General features: G+C 38.0%; 1 long non-coding RNA gene across 1 annotated transcript in view; it reads right to left on the bottom strand.

Annotated features, from left to right (window-relative positions):
* The window catches only part of LOC149133532 (uncharacterized), a 152,156-nt gene that overhangs the window by 52,744 nt on the left and 91,912 nt on the right, over positions 1–7,500 (bottom strand). The gene's annotated exons all lie outside the window — the stretch shown is intronic.

The following is a 7,500-nucleotide window of genomic DNA, read 5'->3' on the forward strand; positions in this document are numbered from 1 at the left end:
TTATTTTAAGGATTTTTTTCAATACATTTTGCTCCCTGAACTCAAATCTTATAAGTGTGCATATGTGTGTTTCCGCATGCATGTGCACGTGTGTGTGTGTGAATGTGTTGTATCTGTTCAAATTTGATTAATATAAGAAGCAATATTAATCTCAAACGGTGGTTTGGTGGTGGAAAGGCAGAATTAATTGGTACGAAGCCAGATTTAGTTATATGGCAGCTTTATGTTCTGAGTTCTAAAACTGCTGGTTTCAACTTTAACTTTAATTCGTATGGTGATTGATAAATAAAGTAAGTCGTTTTCAAACATTGTGGTTGATAGCATCGACTATTCCCTCTGCACACACATGATACTTTGTGCCAATTTCATCTCATTTCTCTCTATCCACATCCCACTTCCCTTTCTCTCACCAATTTCATGTACCACTCCCCCCTCGATTACACACACATACAAATTGTAACCCAGCTTTATAATGTGCCTTCTTACGGGAGCTCCCTAAGGCATATAATAAAAATCTAAATGGCTAGGTATTTCGTCTGTCTTTACATTCTGAGTTCAAATGCAGCTAGGGTTGACTTTGTCTTTCATCCTTGTGGAATCAATAAATTAAATACCAGTTATGCACTTGGGTCGATGCAGTTGACTAGTCCCCTCCCCCAAAATTTCAGGCCTTGTGCCTAAAATAGAAAGGATTATTATTATTATTATTATTATTATTATTATCATTATTAATTTTAGTATTAGTATTAGTGAGCTGGTGTGGAGGTGTGTAGCTTAGTGGTTAGGGTGTCAGCACCATGATCGTAAGATTGTGGTTTCGATTCCTGGACTGGGCGACACATTGTGTCCTTGAGCAAAACACTTCATTTCACGTTGCTCCAGTCCACTCCGCTGGCAAAAATGAGTAACGCTGCAATGGACTGACGTCCTGTTCAGCTGGGGAACACATACGGCATTGAAACCGGGAAACCGGACCCATGAGCCTGGCTAGGCTTTAAAAGGGCGCATGTATTATTTATTAGTGAGCTGGCAGAAATGTTTAGCATGTCCGACAAAATGTATTTAGGCATTTTGTCCTTTAACATTCTGAGTTTAAATTCTACCAAGATTGATTTTACTTTTTATTCTTTGAGGGTCAAGTGTCTTCTACTATAGCCTCAGGCCAACCAAAGCCTTGTGAGTGGATTTGGTAGACGGAAACTGAAAGAAGCCCGTCGTATATATATATATATATATATATATGTGTGTGTGTGGGGGGTGTTTGTCCCCCTAGCATTGCTTGACAACTGATGCAGTTCGGCAAAAGAGACCGATAGAATAAGTACTAAGCTTACAAAGAATAAATCCCGGGGTCGATTTGCTCGACTAAAAGTGGTGCTCCAGCATGGCCACAGTCAAATGACTGAAACAAATAAAAGAGTAAAAGAGAGTCTAACTGTACAGAACTACGAGCAAGTGAGATCTAATATAGCTCTGGGTGATCCAATGCCTTTTGAGTGAATTTGGTGGCGTATTTGGAAACTGTGGACAGGCAGAATTAATTGGTAGGAAGCCGTCTTTGGATTAATATAGAGGATTTCCTTATTATTGAATACACACAGAAGTATCAACACTGTTCTTAAGTTCAACATGTAGCATTGCATTTGTTTTCTACTTTCCCAAAAATGAGTTTTGTATCTTAGTTAAAAGCCAGTTCCTTCAGTTCAGGAGGCATTCAAATAATTGAAAATAGAAGAGAACATAGAATCACACATGCATAAATACATACATACACACATATGCATACATAAATACATACATAGGTTAGAAACCAGTTCTTTCTCAATTGGCAAGAAATCTCGAAATAAAACTGAATAGTCTCACACACACACACACACACACACACTCACTCATACATGTATGTGGGGTTTGTGAGCACTTGCACATCATTGTATTTTTCATTCACTACTTGATAACCGGTGCTGGTTTTTTTATGTCCCAGAACTGACCCGGTGATATATTACAAAACTGTGAATAAGTAATGAAGCATACAGAATATGAAAATGGGTAAAGGATATAAAAATTGACATGAGCATGGCTGTGTGGTTAAGAAATGTATTTGTCAGCCTTGTGGTCATTGGTTCAGTCCCAGTGTACAGCACCTTAGGCAGGTGTCATATGCAATTGCCCCAAGCAGATCAAAGTCTTGTGAATGGATTTGGTAGATGGAAACTGAAAGAAGCACATCATGTATATATATATATATATATACATACAGATAAACGGTAAAAATTAATAATTAATCAATAATTAGTAATCTTATCGAGTAGTTCGGTGTGTTAAAAACACGATTATCGGTAAACTTATGTAAACATATTTAAAATTTAGGGTTCAATTTTGGTAGAGAAATAGTAGTTTTGACTCCTATTTCTAATTTTCGGTGTGTGATGAAGCAATGCTTGCTGAACCCTAAATTTTAATTATGTATATATATATAATATTTCTAAATCTCTCAGAGAGATTTAAGCAGTAGTGGAGCGACAAAGTTGTAGTATATTGTCAACTTAATGTGACAATCCCAATAAGGGAATACACTACTGCCGTTTAGCCCTAGGAAGCTGGACCGCTTCCTGTCGGCCTTGACACAATTACAGTGTCCTTAAGTTTGTGAAGGGGAGACAAGCTCCCCCACCCAGCCTAGCCAGCATTCAGGGACATGTTTCTGAGTCTTTGCTCTCTATCCAGCTGGCAAGCTACTTCAGGCTGATGACAGGCAAAGACTCAGAAACATGTCCCTGAATGCTGGCTAGGCTGGGTGGGGGAGCTTGTCTCCCCTTCACAAACTTAAGGACACAGTAATTGTGTCAAGGCCGACAGGAAGCGGTCCAGCTTCCTAGGGCTAAACAGCAGTAGTGTATTCCCTTATTGGGATTGTCACATTAAGTTGACAATATACTACAACTTTATATATATATATATATATATATATATATATATATATCCGTGCGCGTGTGTGATTGTGTCTTTGTGTTTGTTCCCCACCACTGGTTGACAATCAGTGTTAGTTCATTTGCATCCCTGTTACATAGCAGTTTGCAAAAGGAGACCAGTATAATAAAGTATCAGGCTTAAAAATGAAAGTATTGGGGGGGGGGGTCCTTCAAGGTTGTGCTCCAGCATGGCTGCAGTCCTTTAACTCAAACAATGAAAGGAAAAGGAAAAAGTAGAACTTGGAGGGAGAGAAAGAGAGAGAGAGAGAGAGAGAGAGAGAGAGAGAGAGAGAAAGAGAGAGAGAGAGAGAGAGAGAGAGAAAGAGATAGAGAGAAAGAGAGTTATATGAGACATTAAGTACTAATCTTATACACAAAAAAGACAGTCTCTCCAACAAGACCGAAACTCCTTAATTATCATAGTCTAAATGACAGCAGTACTAATTACACATGCCTTCTCATCATAATTAGGCACTATAAATATTTTGCCTGTATAAACTAACCATAACATTTCACATTATATGTCATGTAGTCAGTAGTAGCTCAGGCAGCTAGAATGTAACAGATACTAAGAATGGATTGCATATGCTAGATTTCATCATTATCATCATCATCATTTAACGTCCATTGCCCATGCTAGCATGGGTTGAACAGCGTGCCTAGAGCTGTCAAGCTGGGAAACTGCACCAGACTCCAGTCTGATTTGGCATGGTTTTCACAGCTGGATGTCCTTCCTAATGCCAGCCACTTTACAAAGTGTGCTGGATGGTTTTACATGTTAATGCACATTCGCTTTTACATGTCACCACATGGGCACTTTTACGTGGAACTACCACAAGTGCTTTACATTACCTGAGAGATCGGTTTTAACACTTCAGCTGCAGAGTCAGGTTTTCTTGTGAATAGCTGCAAATAACATCCCCTTCTCTCTTTCGGAGAATCACAAGCACATACACAGACATATACACACACGGCAGTAATTTCTGCCTACCAAATTCAATCACAAAGCTTCGATCGGCTTGGGGCGAAAGCAGAAGACACTTCCCCAAGATGCCATGCGGTGGGACTGAACCCAAAACCATGTAGCTGGGAAGCAAGCTTCCTAACCACAGAGCCATTTGAAATATTAATCATTATTGAATAGTGTATCTGCATATTCTGCTTATCCTGGCTTTAGAATAGATATTACATATCTCTGAACATCATATCAAGTTACTAAAAGAAATGGCACCAGGAAGGGCATTTAATCATGTAAGACTGCTTCAAGATGGGAAACGTAAGGAATTCAAGAAAAACCAGGAAGAATGTTGTGAGACCTACAGGGCTAACGCTCACTTTGGCATTGAGAACGGCCTTAAAACACTGGCTACTTGTTGTTGTATATATATAAACACATATACGAACCTGTTTACAAATTAAACAAATTATAACAACCTCATCACATTTTTTTGGTATTGGCGTATATCTTGAGTGCTTTGTGTTTTTGTAAGAATCATCACATTCTTGGTTTAATTACCTTGAGAAAATAAACATGCCACATACTAATGAGAATTCATTAAATCTACAGATAGAAGACAACCTCACTAGTACAGATGCCTCAATAAAATGTGGTCAGTACAATTTATAAAGCGGCTGATGAATGAATGGTGATAATATATGACTGAGAAAAGCTTTTAGGCACGTCAAGGATATGATGCCCTCTTTAGTACAGATGCCATGATATAATGAATTTATATATTCTTTGATGTGCTTGGAGTTAGGAAGAGTATCTAACTGAAAAATAAGCAAAATAAAACATGTGAGTTAAACATGATCCCAGAACTGTCTAGGAGATCAGTAGCTCACACCAAGAAGTGACTTTGATTGCAATGAACTCATCTAATCCATACTAGCCTAGAAAGTGGATGTAAAATGACATCTTTATTTTATATTTATTTTAGTCATTAGATGGTGGCCATGCTGGGGCATGAAGTTGAAGAATTTTAGTTAAAAAAATTGCCCTTGCTTCTTACTTTTTAAACCTTGAACTTATACTATTGGTATCTTTTGTTGAACCACTAGGTTTTGGGGGTCGTAAAAACACCCACGCCAATTGTTAAGTGATGGTGAGGAATAAGCACACACATACACACACACACACACACACACACACACACATGACTGGCTTCTTTCTGCTTTTGTGCATCAACTGCACTCACAAGGCTATAGTCAAAGACGAATGGCCAGGGTGCCACACAGTGGAACAGAAGCTGGAATCCATGTAGCTAGGAAGCAAACTTAATACTACATTATATATACATACATACATATATATGTGTGTGTGTGTGTGTGTGTACATGATCATTCCGTGTGTATATATGTATATAAATGAATAAGTATATAATAACTTATATTTACCAATTTGTGTTGCAAGAATCCCGATGTGAAATTGTGTATTGCAAAATATTGTTGTATTTTGGGATGGTCATTCTTTTATTCTCTTTTTGCCAAATAAGCACACACTCAATATATTCGTTCTTCACTCATTTATTACTGTTCTTATTTTAACTCATGTCCATTGTCCAGAAATCTTTTGTCACACATCTGTGACCACTTCAGTTACACTTTCCATTTTCATTTTTTCCCTTGTGCCACTTACTCCGCTCTGCACTTCTATGAAGAGAAGAATAGAGTAAGTGGAGGAGCAAGAGCACACATGAAAATGAAAAGTGTGACAAAAGATTGCTGGACAATGGACACGAGTTAGAATAAGAACAATAAGAACAATGAGTGAAGAACAAATATACAGTGCATGTGTTTAATTGGCAAACAAAAATGACTGTCCCAAAATACAATAATATACATTAACTTCTATACAAAATAAATTTTTGAATTATTTTCATTGAAATTATCTTTGTTTCCTGAGAAGATAGAACAATCACTGGATAGTGATTGGGACCAGTTTCAAATGAGAAGGTTAGGTAATCTCCAGAATCAAGAATTCTCTAAAACTGACATACCCTTAAAGAAAAGGCAGTCAGATTGTCTTGAGGCAAGAGGACAACTGCGGGCACTTTCTACATCAATATGCATCCTCAGGACAGCAGTCGTTTTATACAATCTAAGTAATTTGCATAAATGAAACAAAAATGAGCTAGGCAAAATAATCCACAGAGGACATTAGCATGTATTTGAACAACAAAGGTGAATAAGAGTATATTGAATACTATACAGAACAGATTCTTGACTTATTGAGATTATCTCTGCTTCTAGAGAAAGTAGAAGAATCACTTGCTCAAAACTGGAATGGACAGCAAATAAGAAAGCAAGACAATCTCAAGAACCAAGTATTTTTCAAAACTGACATATCACTAAGGAAAATTACAACAGGACAGTAGATATCAGCTGCTGTGGGTTACCTCCCTAGTCCCTTATGGTTTTTAGTTCTTGGACTCCAAAACGATTTTGTAAGAAATAATGCTCTGATCATGCTGAAAGACCATTGCAGCTGACTTCTATGGAGACGGTGGCTGCATATGCATACATATAAATCATCATCATCATCATCATCGTGTAACGTCCGCTTTCCATGCTAGCATGGGTTGGACGATTTGACTGAGGACTGGTGAACCAGATGGCTCCACCAGGCTCCAATCTGATTTGGCAGAGTTTTTACAGCTGGATGCCCTTCCTACCGCCAACCACTCCGAGAGTGTAGTGGGTGCTTTTATATGCCACCGGCACGAAGGCCAGTCAGGCGGTACTGGCAACGGCCACGCTCAATAAGGTGTATTTTACGTGCCACCTGCACAGGAGCTAGTCCAGTGGTACTGGCAATGATCTCGCTTGAATGTCATATGTGTATATATAAATATACACATAAAGTGTGTGTGTGTGTGTGTATGTGTGTGAGAGAGAGAGAAAGTGTGGAAGCTGCATCAATAGACACTATCAGTTCAGTAGTTGTCCTCACTTATCACTAGCATAGGGGATACATAGACATGCACAAGAAATGAGTGAAACACATTTATGGCCAATGTAATTTCTATAAATGAAATGTATATGCCTCTCTTTCTGATTAGTTAGCACAAATAGTGCAGTGAGAACTGAATTATCCTTCGCCTGCAGAAATGTTCCACTGCTGTATCCTCTTAGCTACAACCACCTTGAGAAGATATCAGCTGCCGTGGGCTACCTCTCTAGTCACATCTTTTCAATTCTTGGGATCTGATCTGATTTTCTGCAAGAAATAATGCTTTGATCTTGGAAGACCATGACAGCTGACTTCAATGGGGAAGATGGTTATATATATATATATATATATATTTAAGTAAAGAGGAAGAGAAAGCTGCTTATTATAATCGTGCTTATTATAATCATAGATAATGCTATCAAATGGTTGCTGTTATACCATCTGCTTAATATTATCAGTTTGTTATTGTTATCTAATGAGGTCCATTCAAATGTGATCACAATAAGCAGTAGCAATTGTGTGTGTATACATACACACAAGCATGCATATACATTATAAGTATGTATGCATGTATCTATC

The sequence above is a fragment of the Octopus bimaculoides genome, chromosome 10 (genome assembly GCF_046866305.1).
Source record: "Octopus bimaculoides isolate indiv1 chromosome 10, ASM4686630v1, whole genome shotgun sequence".
Taxonomy (NCBI): Eukaryota; Metazoa; Mollusca; class Cephalopoda; order Octopoda; family Octopodidae; genus Octopus; species Octopus bimaculoides.